The sequence below is a fragment of the Acartia tonsa genome, chromosome 13 (assembly GCF_053477335.1).
Source record: "Acartia tonsa isolate MP-2025a chromosome 13, ASM5347733v1, whole genome shotgun sequence".
Taxonomy (NCBI): domain Eukaryota; kingdom Metazoa; phylum Arthropoda; class Copepoda; order Calanoida; family Acartiidae; genus Acartia; species Acartia tonsa.
In genome coordinates, this window is record NC_137272.1 from 1,416,713 (window position 1) to 1,430,625 (window position 13,913).

Below are 13,913 nucleotides of genomic sequence, written 5' to 3' on the forward strand. Positions count from 1 at the left end.
CTCATAGCTCTATTTAGTAAACATAATATAATATTTAACATTATACTCTACATTTCTAGAAGATTAGTATCTCTAACACTCTATAACTCATAGCTATATTTAGTAAATATAATATAATATTTAACATTATACTTTACACTTCTAGAGGATTAGTATTTCTAACACTCTATAACTCATAGCTCTATTTAGTAAATATAATATAATATTTAACATTATATTCTACAATTCTAGAGGATTAGTATATCTAATAGTCTATAACTCATAGTTCTATTTAGTAAATATAATATAATATTTAACATTATACTCTACAATTCTAGAGGATTAGTATATCTAACACTCTATAACTCATAGCTCTATTTAATAAATATAATATAATATTTAACATTATACTCTACTATTCTATAGGATTAGTATCTCTAACACTCTATAATTTATAGCTCTATTTAGTAAATATAATATAATATTTAACATTATACTCTACAGTTCTAGAGGATTAGTATATCTAACACTCTATAATTCATAGCTCTATTAAGTAAATATAATATAATATTTAACATTATACTCTACTGTTCTAGAGGATTAGTATCTCTAACACTCTATAACTGGTAGCTCTTTTTAGTAAATATAATATAATATTTAACATTTTACTCTACAGTTCTATGAGGATTAGGAAACAAACATCAAATTTTTATATCAAAGTTATATATAGAAGTCATTTGAATTTCATGATTAGAGAGAGGGGATAATGGGCTGTTTATTAGTCCCCAAAGTTTTATAATGTCGTTTTCTTTTTCGTTGACTTTGGGGAGAATTTTTATTGGTTGGTTAATTAAGGTGAGGATGTATCATTGGGGATGTACATCAATTTATCGGCCATTGTCTTATCCCTTTAGATCCCGGTTTATGTTTGTTCTGTCTACCCAAATACATAGCACTGATTTACTAACAAGCTATTTATTATCTACAGGCTAGGCAGATATAAAAATAATGCTTATTATTTCATTAACAAAACTTCCTCATACAATTTTATAGCTAGAGTATAGTAGAGAGCAGATTATACTATCTACCTAAATACACAACTCTGATTTACTAACAAGCTATTTATTATTTATAGGCTAGGCAGATATAAAAATAATGCTTATTATTACATTAACAAAACTTCCTCATACAATTGTATAGTTAGAGTACAAACAATTAACACAGGGTTGATAAACAAAACTACCCCTTCTGTAGTTTTAAGCTAAAGTGTCTACCTAAATACATAGCACTGATTCACTAACAAGCTATTTATTATTTACAGGCTAGGCTGATATTAAAATAATGCTTATTATTACATTAACAAAACTTTCTCATACAATTGTATAGTTAGAGTACACACAATTAACACAGGAATGATAAACAAAATTACCCTTTCTATAGTTTAAACCTAAAGTGTCTACCTAAATACATAGCACTGATTTACTAACAAGCTATTTATTATCTCCAGGCTAGGCAGATATAAAAATAATGCTTATTATTACATTAACAAAACTTCCTCATACAATTGTGCAGCTAAAGTACAAATAATATACATGTTCTTTGAAAGAGGGTTATTTTTTTGAATAACTTTATGTGTTACCATTTAGTCAAATGCGTTTATTAAGTCATACTGTTCTTAATTTTGTCCAAATGATTATATATTTGAAATGGTAAAAATTCAGGAAAGTTTTACTTAATAAGTCCATTTGACTAAACGATAATAACTTTACGGTAAATGCGCAAATGACATTCTCTTTAAAAAATGTTTGAAAATTGACTCCCGGCGCCCCCTGTTTAAATGGATGTAAAATAACCGCGCTGACGTGTAGTAATATAATGAACTCAGCTATATTTAGAAAAAAATAGAATGAATTAAAATACCATTTTATATTTTTATAATGATCAGAGAAGGAGAAGCGCACTAAATATTTTATGCTTTATAATTAAGAACAGTTTGACTACAACCAAACTCCCAAATTGACGGGAAAAATGGTATAATATATGGTATAATATATATAGATAATTACATGTATGATATGTAGATCAATATATTATAGAGTTGCTGTGCTTTATAAAATAATGGTCAGCAAAATATGAATAAAATATTTTATTTATTATTTATTTTTTTGTTGGCTTTTTCCTTAAAAAAATAAAGTACATGAAATAATATTACGTTCATATTCATTTTATCCAGAGATCTAATGGGATAAGACAATGGTCGATAAATTCATGTACATCCCCAATTATGATAAACAAAATTACCTTAACTGTAGATTAATATTAGTGGTTGAAACGTTTGGCACTCAACTTAATGATCCAACCAATCAAAGTTCCCAAAGTTGTTAAGTCAATGAATAAGAAAATGCTATTATAAAACTTTGGGGACTAGTGTAATAAACAGCCCATTGTCATCTTTTTTTTGATTTTAAATACACTATTTCATTTCTGTACAATTTCGTTTAGACCTAGAAATTAATGTTCTGCTTATTAAGTTCTGACACTTTACAAGAGTTATTCTTCTTCTGATTTTAGAGCTTCCCTTTATAGTATGATGTCAACCTTATTTTGTAGAAAATTGTTTTTTTTTGTTTAATATATTACGTAGTTTTTATCGTTGTTTTAAACACAAAATATTTATTTTTATAACACAATTCTTTTAAATTTCAGATATAATATGTAAAAATGCTCTGAATTGACGTTTGAAACTTTTTACAAAACAGGTAAAAATTAATTGATGCACATCCCCAATGATGACACACATAACTACACCTATTGTAGATTAAATTTAGTGGTTGAAACGTTTGAACACTCAAGTCCCCAAAGTTGTTAAGTATCGAAAAAAAGGTTTTAAATAACTTTGGGGACTTTTGTAAAAAAAAAAACAGCCCACGGTCCCCTCTCTCTCTAATAAAAGCCATATTATATATTTAAATCTTTGCTACTTCAAAAATGAAAAAGCAAAAAGTTTGAAATATGAATGTTTTTGAATAGTCTTAAGCTAATAGTATTTATAGTGTTAGTGTTTGTAGCTGACGCTTTATAAGATTTATAGAGTTAAATATTTTTAGAAAATTTCCTTTTAGTATGATTTGTCCCCCACCCCCCAAAAAATCTTTTTATGGATAATCATTTGAAATAGTAGCTTTTGAAATGAATATGATACATAATGTTTAAAAGCTCTAACTTTTTATAAAAGTTTTTTTAAAAGGAGATGCGGAAAGTGTCATGTGTGACGTCATAAATATGTCTTAAAAGAAAGGATGAGAGGAGAAGAGTGAAAGGAAATACTTAAAAAAGAGATGGATTTAGACTTATTTTTATGACGTTAATAGACACTTTCCCTATCTTCAAAACAAAAATCTTTTTAATTAGAGTCAAATTGAATTTTGATACTGTTGAAAAATGTTGAAAATCGGACTTAAAAAGTCCAAGATATAAAACAACTCCTTAATGCAATCCGACTGTCGTTTTACTTAAATATGCTGCATTAGAATAAATTAGAATATTAGCTTTTTTAGCAGCTGAGTAGTAGCTTTTAACTTTTAACGGGTTAGTTAAAGTTTCATTCAATGATTTATGGATAATACCTACTTTAATTTTAATACAACACAAAGGCGTATCTAGTTATTGTAAAAGAATTTTTGGTGCTTTTATTTATTGTGATTTATTGTCATAAAGGTTTTTGGATCAATTTATCAAAAAAGCAAATTTCAAAAAGGGATAAGACAAAGGTCGCTAAATTGATGTACATCATGAATGATGATACACAAAATTATCCCTTTTTTAGATTAAAATTAGTGACTTTAACATTTGGACACTCAACTTAATGAACCAAATAATCAAAATTCAATGAAAGTCCCAAAGGTTGTTAAGCCAACGAATAAAAAAAGTTATTATAAGACTTTGAGAACTAGTGTAATAAACACTATTTATCCTTTTCTATTTATACTATTTTTCCCCTTTTAAACAACTGATTTATAACTTATTATCAAAGTGATTTTGAAATATAAAAAAAATTCAAAACATTTTAGATAAATTGATGTGTTAATATCTTGAAAGCAGTCTAAAAGCATTTGCTGCTTTAACACACTGTGTTTTAAATGGAAGGGGTGTGTGAACCCCCCGCCCCCTCTCCCAATTTCTCTGGCCCCATGGGAAGTAATAAATCACAATATGACATGTTCAGCATAGATGGAAAAATGTGTAAGGGGGGGGGGGAGATGAGATGGTTTAATTTCAGGAATTAATGGACTATAATTTAGATAGAGGGGACATTGGGCTGTTTATTATACTAGCCCCAAAAGTTTTATAATAACATTTTGTTATTCGCTGGCAACAACTTCAGTGTATTTGATTGGTCGATTCATGAATTGAGTGTTCAAACATTTAATCACTAATTTTAATCTAGAGACGGGGTATTTTTGTGTCCTCATCATTGGGGATGTATATCAATTTATTGTCCTTAGTCTTTTCTTTTTAGATCCCTGATAAAAATGTTACATGGCTACCTGAAACCTATATCTAACATCTACCTATTTCTTTTCCGATTATGGATGTCTTTATTTCCTGATTTTGTAATATATTGTATTATATTTACTACGGAGTCTACCCCCTTGTAACCCAAAATATCAGGGGTATAAAGGGATAAGACAATGGCAGATAAATTGATGTACATCTATAATGATGACACACAAAATTACCCCTAGATTAAATTAGTTGTTTAAAAGTTTGAAAACTCAACTTAACTTGATAAATAAACCAATTATAATTTTCAAAAGTCCTCAACGTTGTTAAGCCAAATAATAAGAAAACGTTATTGTAAAACTTTGGGGACTAGTGAATTCAAAAGCCCATTGTTCCCTCTCTTTCTGCCATAATATACTTTTCCACGGGATAGATGGTTTGTTAATAAAATTTCAGTGTCAAAATGTTTCAACCGATACTTTTATAAGATAACAGGGGTAATTTTGTTCACCATCATTGGAGATATATATCAATTTTCGTCCATTATATTAGCCCTTTTTTACACCAAACAACTTTGGAGAGTTTTATTGAATTTTGCATCATTAATTTTAGAGTTCAAACGTTCCAACAACTAATTGTTATCTATATAATGGGCTATTTTGTTTATCATCATTAGGAATGAATCTCAATTTATCGGCCATTGTCTTATCCCTTTAAATCCCTGATATATACCACAACTTATTTAACATATTTATGCAAAATAGAAGAATACAAAAATCAAACAATTTTTCAACCGAAAAATTATTATGTAGGAAAAAGTAAAATATTAGGATTATATTTTATTTCAAGATAAAATAAAGTTTTAACCCATTTTTATAAGCAAAGCATCTTTATGATAAAGGTTTCTGGTAGATAAGCTACTCTATAATTCACAATGTATGTCCGTTTGTAACGCTATTTAAGATAGATTGCTGATAGAGCATTCAGCATACAACTTACTTGGTCTGTAGATTAATTTTATTGGTTGAAAAGTTTGGACACCACTTAAGTTGGAACCTATCAATCATAATACAATAATAGTAACTGTTTTTTTTACCAAGATAATAGAGCATAAACATTGGATATCAGTTTAATTTACATCCCAATGACCACCCCCCCCCCTTCCTAGACTTTTATGTATGACGCTTGAATAGTTGGTGACAGAAATAGAAAAACTGTAGACTAAGTAAATTCTGTATTGACATCATTTACAGACAAACAGCCAAGCTACAATTAAAGAGTAGCTGCTCTTTCAAAAATCAACCTAATTATTAGAAAAATAAAATTAATAAAAATCTTGGAATCATAGGAAATTGTCTTGTACGAACCATCAATAGCTTTGCATAAAAAAATTGTTCTTTGTTGTCATAGAAATCAATATTCTAAAAACAGATTGAAATGCTAATTAAATTATATCACACAAATAATTAGTGTTAAAACTGGTAAAAAGCAACATGTTTTAAATAGACGTAGGGGCTTCATGGTAACGATTATAGAGTTGCTAAGTTTCCTAATTCATGCCTATATTGTGAAAAGTTTTAAATCGATAGGACAATTCTAACATGTCTAAATTAACAAAAAGAGCTAACCGTTCCGAAATGACCCCAATTATAAAAAAGCTTTGCTTTTATTAAAATAAATAAAAATGTTGGAATTAAAGAAAATTGTCTGGGACGAACCATCATTCATAGTTAAAGATATAGAGTTGACATCACAGGGCAGGGATCTAAAGGGATAAGACAATGGCCGATAAATTGATGTACATCCCTTATAATAATACACAAAATAACTCCTTCTATAAATTAAAATTAGTGGTTGAAATGTTTGGACACTCAACTTAATAAACAAACCAATCAGTCCCCAAAGTTGTTAAGAAAACGAATAAGAAACGTTATAATAAAACTTTGGGGACTAGTGTAATAAACAGCCCATTGTCCCCTCCCTCTCGCTCTGGTTGTCATCGCGGGGGTAGAAAAAAATGAGAGATTTATGATCTACCAAACAAAACAGGACTTTCGGGAGAATTTTTCAAATGTTCGCAGAAAATTGCAAAATTCTATTCTTTAAGTGTTTTTGTCTGTATCAAATGACCGATTTTTAATTAAAGCTTATGATAGGTCCAGGGAATATAATTTCAAATAACGTTGGTGCTTTTGTTCTAAATTGTGCTCTTTTATCTAAAACTATCGGCAATGTCTCTAAATAGTTCTGACTTCCAACCCCCCCAAGTAAAACTACAATTTTTAGGGGGGGGGGGGTTCTGTGGGCATTTGCTCTTGAGAGGATGTTGAAACCCTCCTTATTTTTATTAAAAAACCTTCCCTGGACCTACATGATAAAGAAGAACCATATCGGTTCAGTGGTTAGCAAGATTCCTTGATTCACAAGACATATAGACATCCTGTTACTTTTTATATAAGGATAATTTTTTTGGCAAGATTGAATGCCCATTATCTGTGTGAGACCCACACATAAATCAGGGAGGAAGGGGACAATGGGCTGTTTATTACACTAGTCCTCAAAGATTTTTAATCACGTTTTCTTATTCGTTGGGTCTACAACCTTGAGGACTTTTACTGAGTTTTAATTGGTTGGTTAATTAAGTTAGTGTCAACCAAAAATTATAATCTACAGAAAGGGTGATTTTGTGTAACATCATTGGGGATGTTCATCAATTTGTAGGCCATTGTCTTATCCCTTTAATCCCTGCCCACATATATACGCACAGAAATATAAAAATTAAACTACACAAACTTTTACACAATTTTTCACAACAAGATTAGGTACACATTCCCAGTGAGGGAGGGGACATTGGACTGTTTATTACACTAGTCCCCAAAGTTTTATGATAATCAACTTTAGGGAATTTGAAGTTTTGATTGGTTGCTTAAGTGTATACTGTTTAACGACATACTATTTTTATGACTGTATTATAGGAATGCTTCGCTAACAATATTGTACCTTGTTGGTCTAGGATTCATTTTTCAACAATTTAGATGAATAAGATAATAATAAAAATTTTGTTGTCAAAAAGTAAAAAATATGGCACGTTTTGAAAGTATGTACGTCATCTTAGTAACGATTCAGGGAGTAAGGGAGGGGACAATGGGCAATTAATTCAATTTAAGAGTTTTCAAAGAAAGGCCATGAAATCCACACTAATCCATAAAATTTGGAGGAAATTGTAAAGGGTTTGTTCATTAAATTTAGAAAATTATAAACTAAGAAAAAATCATGCAAAGCGAAATCACATCTTGTTTTTGATGAAATATATTGAGGTTTTATGGTGCGATTTTTATATTACAATATTATTGGACCCAGCCAACTGCTGGCTGGCTGGGCAAAAATATGAACTAATACACCAGCCTGCCCCTTTTTATCCAGTTTATTTCCCTTGCCCCATGCCCCCACCTCACTTCTCCTTTTTCCTATCTTGTGCTTAAAAAAAGGGAGATGGGAGGAAAGGGGTGTGAAATAGAGTATGGAGGGGGGGGGGGGGGCTGTGTATTCTCAACTCTCTGTCTGCTAGATTAAAAACTAACACAACGAGTAGCGGCATTTTATGCGCTAGTACCCAAACTCAGTCAGAAACTGCTAAATTATTGCACATTCCCTTTAAGCCAGTACACAAAGTCTAAGACTACTAAAAATTGAATATTCGATCCATTGTCCCCTCCCTTACTCCCTGGTAACGATTATAGTTTTACTACTATTTCTAAGTTTTTCTAATTGTAATAGGCAAAATTTGAAATCGATAGTACAATCATAAAATGACTTGATTATAGATAAGAGTTTTCCGTCATATAACCTTATTGTAGAAAAGCTTTGTTTTTAATAAATAAAGCTTTGATATAAAATAAAATTAGATTCCTATAACCCAAACATCCAATGTTAAAGTTATGAAACGATGTTTTATTGTTTTGAGTACCTCATACTGACTTATTATCTTATTAATGGATAAAGTTAGATTGAATTAAATATTATTTACAGCTGCAATGTTAGATGCTTGAGGCTGAATTTTTTAAAGAATTCAAGATATAGAAAACAGTAAAAGTGTCTGACTATGACGTCAGAAAAAATTAACAATTAACCAATGAGAGGCCGTTATATATTTTACCATTGTGAATACTGGCTTCTCATTGGTTAATTGTTAATTTTTTTCTGACGTCATAATCAGACACTTTTACTGTTTTCAAGATATACGGCCGATGTTTAAAATAAGATTCCCTGTAGCATTGATCATCCAACTATGGTCTGTATCAAATATCCAATTGTATCCAATTTATAAACTACTTGGTCCGTCGATGATACAACAAAAACATGTACAAAACTATGTATAATATATTGATTTTCAATGACGACCGACCAACTGGTCAGTAACTGACTTTGTCCGTTCAATAATGATATTTTTTGTACTTCAAAACTTATGAATGTTGTCAACCTTGTTAATATCTAAATCCAGCTACATATATTAGTTGTAAAATTAATCAGAGATAAGACATTGTTTGTGTGTTGGAATGTATTTCTTGTATTCCCTGGCAAGTCCGAACCCATTAATTCCCTTTTCCTTACACCAGAGAATGAGTGTGTTACGCCGCATTCCTAACTATCTCCGCGCGTCGCTTGTAAACAAACAAAAAAGACGCGCACTTTTCCTTTGATGATTCCCATGTGAGGAGCTACGTGAATGAAAATAATGTATTGGTTGAATATACATGCGCTCTAATCCGTGGAAGATCTCAAATAAGCCTTCCTGCTTAGTTTGACATCATATGTGGTAAGAATTTATCTTTTAATTCTTAATAATAAGCGTAGAATGGTACAAATTTATGAAGAAATTTAAATCATTAATTTTTCAACAAATAGACCATTTAACTGCTAAGTTTTATCATACGAATATTTTCCTTAATTTTATTGATCATTTTAATCTAAAATTATCAATTTCTGATGCGATTTAATATGTTTCGTGCCAATTTAAAGTTTTTTAGAAATTTTATATTTTTAATTAAATTGAAATCACGCAACCTCGATCTTACAAAAATAATAACCATTAATTTTATGTAATTAATTCTTATATTTTTGTTTTAGACTTACTGTTTTCATGGTAATAAATACACATTCGTAAACTTCGCTATGTTGGTCATTCGGAGGGCTTGGAGATAAGATTTCGAGAACGGCTAGGCATTGCGTTCCGAAACAGTTTGATAAATTGTACATGTACATAAATTGTAAATGTACATTCCCAATAAAATACACAAAATTACCCCTTAAGTAGATTAAAATTAGTGTTTGAAACGTTTGATCACTCATACGTTTGTGTCAACCAAACAAAATTCGCTAAAGTCCCCAAAGTTGTTAAGCCAACGAATAAGAAAACGTTGTTATAAAATTTTGGGGACTAGTGTAATAAACAGCCCATTGTCCTCTCTCTCTCTCTGAAAATTAGAACTCTTTAAAGTTATGTTATATATCCTCAGCAAAGTGTTAATTAAATTATATATCCAACATAATAATAAATACATGCATAGTAGAGCCTTTCCAAAAAGCTGAAATTAATGGAGAGTAATGTAACGATTGGGCATAATTATCTTTTATCATTTTTAGATGTATTTTTTTTTATTTTGACCACCAATTTTGACAATAGTTTTTACTTTCTTGTGATTTAGTTTTTGAATTATAGATTTATATGACAATTGAGCACAGTTAAACTTCCAAATAATTTAAAATCGATTAAGGATTTGTATATTCATTTGAATTTGAAAGCATAAATTCTTTTGATATTACCAGTCTTGTTATCCCTTAATTCTTTCTATTATACCAGCGCCCCAAGAGGTGTTGAAAAGATTCCCTCCTATTTTTGGTGGGTGGGGGTGTTCCACCCCCCAAGAAAATAGCATAAAACCACCACAGAACAAGTAGGTATATTTTCTGAGTAGAACCTATTCAGGTCAGCTGTTACCTAGATCTTAAGACTCAGACAGACGGACAGACAGACATCGTTCTACTTTGTTTTATAGATATAAACATAAAAAAGTTAATTAATGAACAAGTCTAATAAATAAATATATGTATGTAGTTCGCATAATTGCATTTCTCGCCTAATATTAATATTTATAATATTATACAAAATAGAAAATTAAATTTAATAGCAAATTTTAAGCCACATCAAAGCTTTTGGGGACAGGAAAGGAGGGGTCTTTTCACTGTTTATTACAATAGTCCCACAAGTGATATAATAACGTTTTCTTATTAATTGCCTAAACAACTTTAGTTTCTTTTATTTAAATTTTGATTGGTTGGTTCATTAAGTTGAATGTCCAAACTTTTCAACCACTAAGTGTAATCTAAAGAAGGTGTAGTTTTGTGTATCATCATTGGGGATATATATAAATTTATCAGCAATTGTCTTATTTATTTATATCCCAGTAAATTTAGTTAATTTATATTTCTTTGTTATTTCTCTTAATTTTTTTCGCGTATTTCCAGTTGTAATCAACTGCTCTCATTAGGTCAAATTTTTCTTAATTATAACCAAATGTATAAATATATCAAATGGTCCATAATTAATAACAGTTTGATTTGATAAGAGCATTTGACTACTACCCAATACCTAACTTTACGGAATTAAGCAGAAAAATGACCCTATTTGCTCTTGTAATATTTCCATATTTCTAATTTGTAGGAATACTTATTATAACTCCCTGGGGAGGTGAAGTTAAAATGATGGATAATTTATCTGGTAGGCAGCAGGAATCTAAAGGGATAAGACAATGGCCGATAAATTGATGTACATCCCCAATGATAATACACAATATTACTACATCTGTAGATTACAGTTTATGGTTGAAACTTTGGAAACCAACCAATTAAAATTCAATAAAAGTCCCTAATGTTGGTAAGCCAACAAATAATAAAACTTTGGGGACTAGTGTAATAAACAGTCCAATGTCCCCTCCCTCCCTGGATAATTTATCTGGTTGGCTGGATGATATACATTCCGACAGATAATCTAGAATACAAAGTAATATAATGTTTAATTGTATATCTGTAGTAACAATTATTTTTCCAGTATGGCTTCGAAACCGATTAATATCCGCTGGATTAGAACAATTTCACAGCCATGCTGAAAAATCATGTAAAAATAAAATCATAATATTAATACCAGTTTTGTTGGCATGGGCCTTCGATCCCTCAGAGCTAACAAAACTAGTTTTAATCTTTTTATTTCAATATCCACGGAAAGCTGTCCATAATACGATGCGATAAATAGTATTCAAGAAATCCAATAATTCTACAATTATAAATGGAATAAAATAGAAGAAGAAAAAAGCTGTTTTAAAACATTAAACTTTTTTTTTGCTATTTAAAATTTATTTAAACTAATGTTTGATATCATTTTTAGCTTTCTTAATTCAAACAATAAAATGAAAATCAATAGATAACTTATTTCAAATTTCCTGTCAATTGATTATAAAACCTAACATTAAATACTTTAATTTTTACTTTAATGGACGGACAGACATACGAACATACACTAGATACTTAGAAAATAGGTTTGCTGATAAAAGTTTAGCTGTTTTGCAAGTTGATTAAAGTGTTATCCCAGTCAATTAACTTGACATACTTGGAATATTATCAAACTACAAATTAAGTAACATTAGACAGAGAGAGAGAAAGAGAGGGAGAGAGAGAGAGAGAGCAAGAGAGGGGACAATGGGCTGTTTATTACATTAGTTCCAAAAGTTTTATAACAACGTTTTCTTATTTGGCTTAACAACTTTGGACTTTGATTTAAAATTTGATCGGTTGGTTTATTAAGTTGAGTGTTCAAACGTTTCACCCACTAATTGTAATGTACAGAAGTCATAATCATTTATTCGGCCATTGTCTTATCACTGCATATAAATAAAGAAATAATGTTTTCTGTATGCATACTTCTAATGCATTTAATAAGAGTAAAAGTTATTCTATTTCCCCCAAAAGATGCGGCAACCGCTCGCCAGCCGCATTCTAACCGCATCTTTATTGCTGCTTGGCAGAAAGATAGAGGACAATGTGCTGTCTATTACACTAGTCTCCAAGGTTATATAATAACGTTTTCTTATAGGTTTCTTAACAACTTTAGGAACTTTCTTATTGCTTTGTTCTTAAAGTTGTATGTCCAAACGTTTTAACCACTAATTTAAATCTACAGAAGGTGCAATTTTGTGTATTATTATTGGGGATGAACATCAATTTATCGACAATTGTCTTATTCCTTAAGATGCGTGTGCATTGCCTTATATAAATTACAGATTAAAAAATTTAGTTGATTTTTCTGCAAATTATAGAAAGCTGACGGGCGGGTGCCGAGCCCTGGTATCCCCCCAATGTTTTATTTTCTATTCTATTCAAGTCTATTGTTCTTTTTTGCATTGGTAGGAGAATTGTAGAATAGATTACTGCTGTGGGAATTATTATTTACGTTGTTCCATTGTCCCAAATTAAAAGAATATTTTATTTATCGCATTGTATTATAGACAGCTTTCCGCGGATATCAAAATGAAAAATAAAAGATTAGTGGGTAACAGAACTGGTATTAATATAAAGATTTTTATTTTAATATTTGTGGAAAATTTCCTGTGATACGATGCTATACATGATTTTTCAGTATGGCTTAGAAACCGAATAATATCCGCTTGATTAGAACCGGTTCTCAGCTATACTGAAAAATCATGTATAGCATCGTATTACAGACAATTTTCCACGAATACAAAAATTATAAATTAATACCAACTTCATTAGCCAGGGTCTTTGGCCATTCGGGGCTAACATAACAAGTTTTATCATATTTTTTATATCTTATATTTTTTATTTTAACTTCCTCAGAAAGCTGGTTATAATACGATGCGATATATTACTAATAGTTTATTATCGTCTCACTTCAAGCATAGTACTCTATTGGTTTAAACTTATTTGGGAAGTGTTTGAGGTTATTTTTCTGTGTTTGTATGTATATGCTAGGGTGTGCTTCCTTTTCTGTAGAAATATAAAAAGCTAAAAAATACGTTTTTAGCCGAAGTAATCAGAGAGAGAGGGGACAATGGGCTGTTTGTTACACTAGTCCACAAAGTTTTTAATAACGTTTTCTTATTCTTTGCTTTTGGGGCTTTAGTGAATTTTGATTGGTTGGTTTATTAAGTTGAATGTTCAAACGTTTCAACCACTGATTTAAATCTACAGAAGGGGTAATTTTGTGTATCATCATTGGGGTTGAACATCAATTTATCGGCCATTGTCATATTCCTTTAGAATCATGCGACTCTCCGGGGTATTTTTCCAAGGGCGAAAATATAATAAACCTACCTATCTGCCTTTTGAAATTTCGTCGTTATTGAATAAAATTTATTTTG

General features: G+C 30.2%; 1 protein-coding gene across 3 annotated transcripts in view; it reads left to right on the forward strand.

Annotated features, from left to right (window-relative positions):
- Positions 1–2,683: 2,683 nt before the first annotated feature.
- The window catches only part of LOC145304516 (V-set and immunoglobulin domain-containing protein 10-like), a 121,981-nt gene continuing 110,751 nt past the window's right edge, over positions 2,684–13,913 (forward strand). For all 3 annotated transcript variants that reach the window (XM_080146400.1, XM_080146399.1, XM_080146401.1), the window contains exon 1: positions 2,684–2,738. The gene's annotated coding sequence lies outside the window, so the exon portion shown is untranslated. The remainder of the gene's footprint in view (positions 2,739–13,913) is intronic.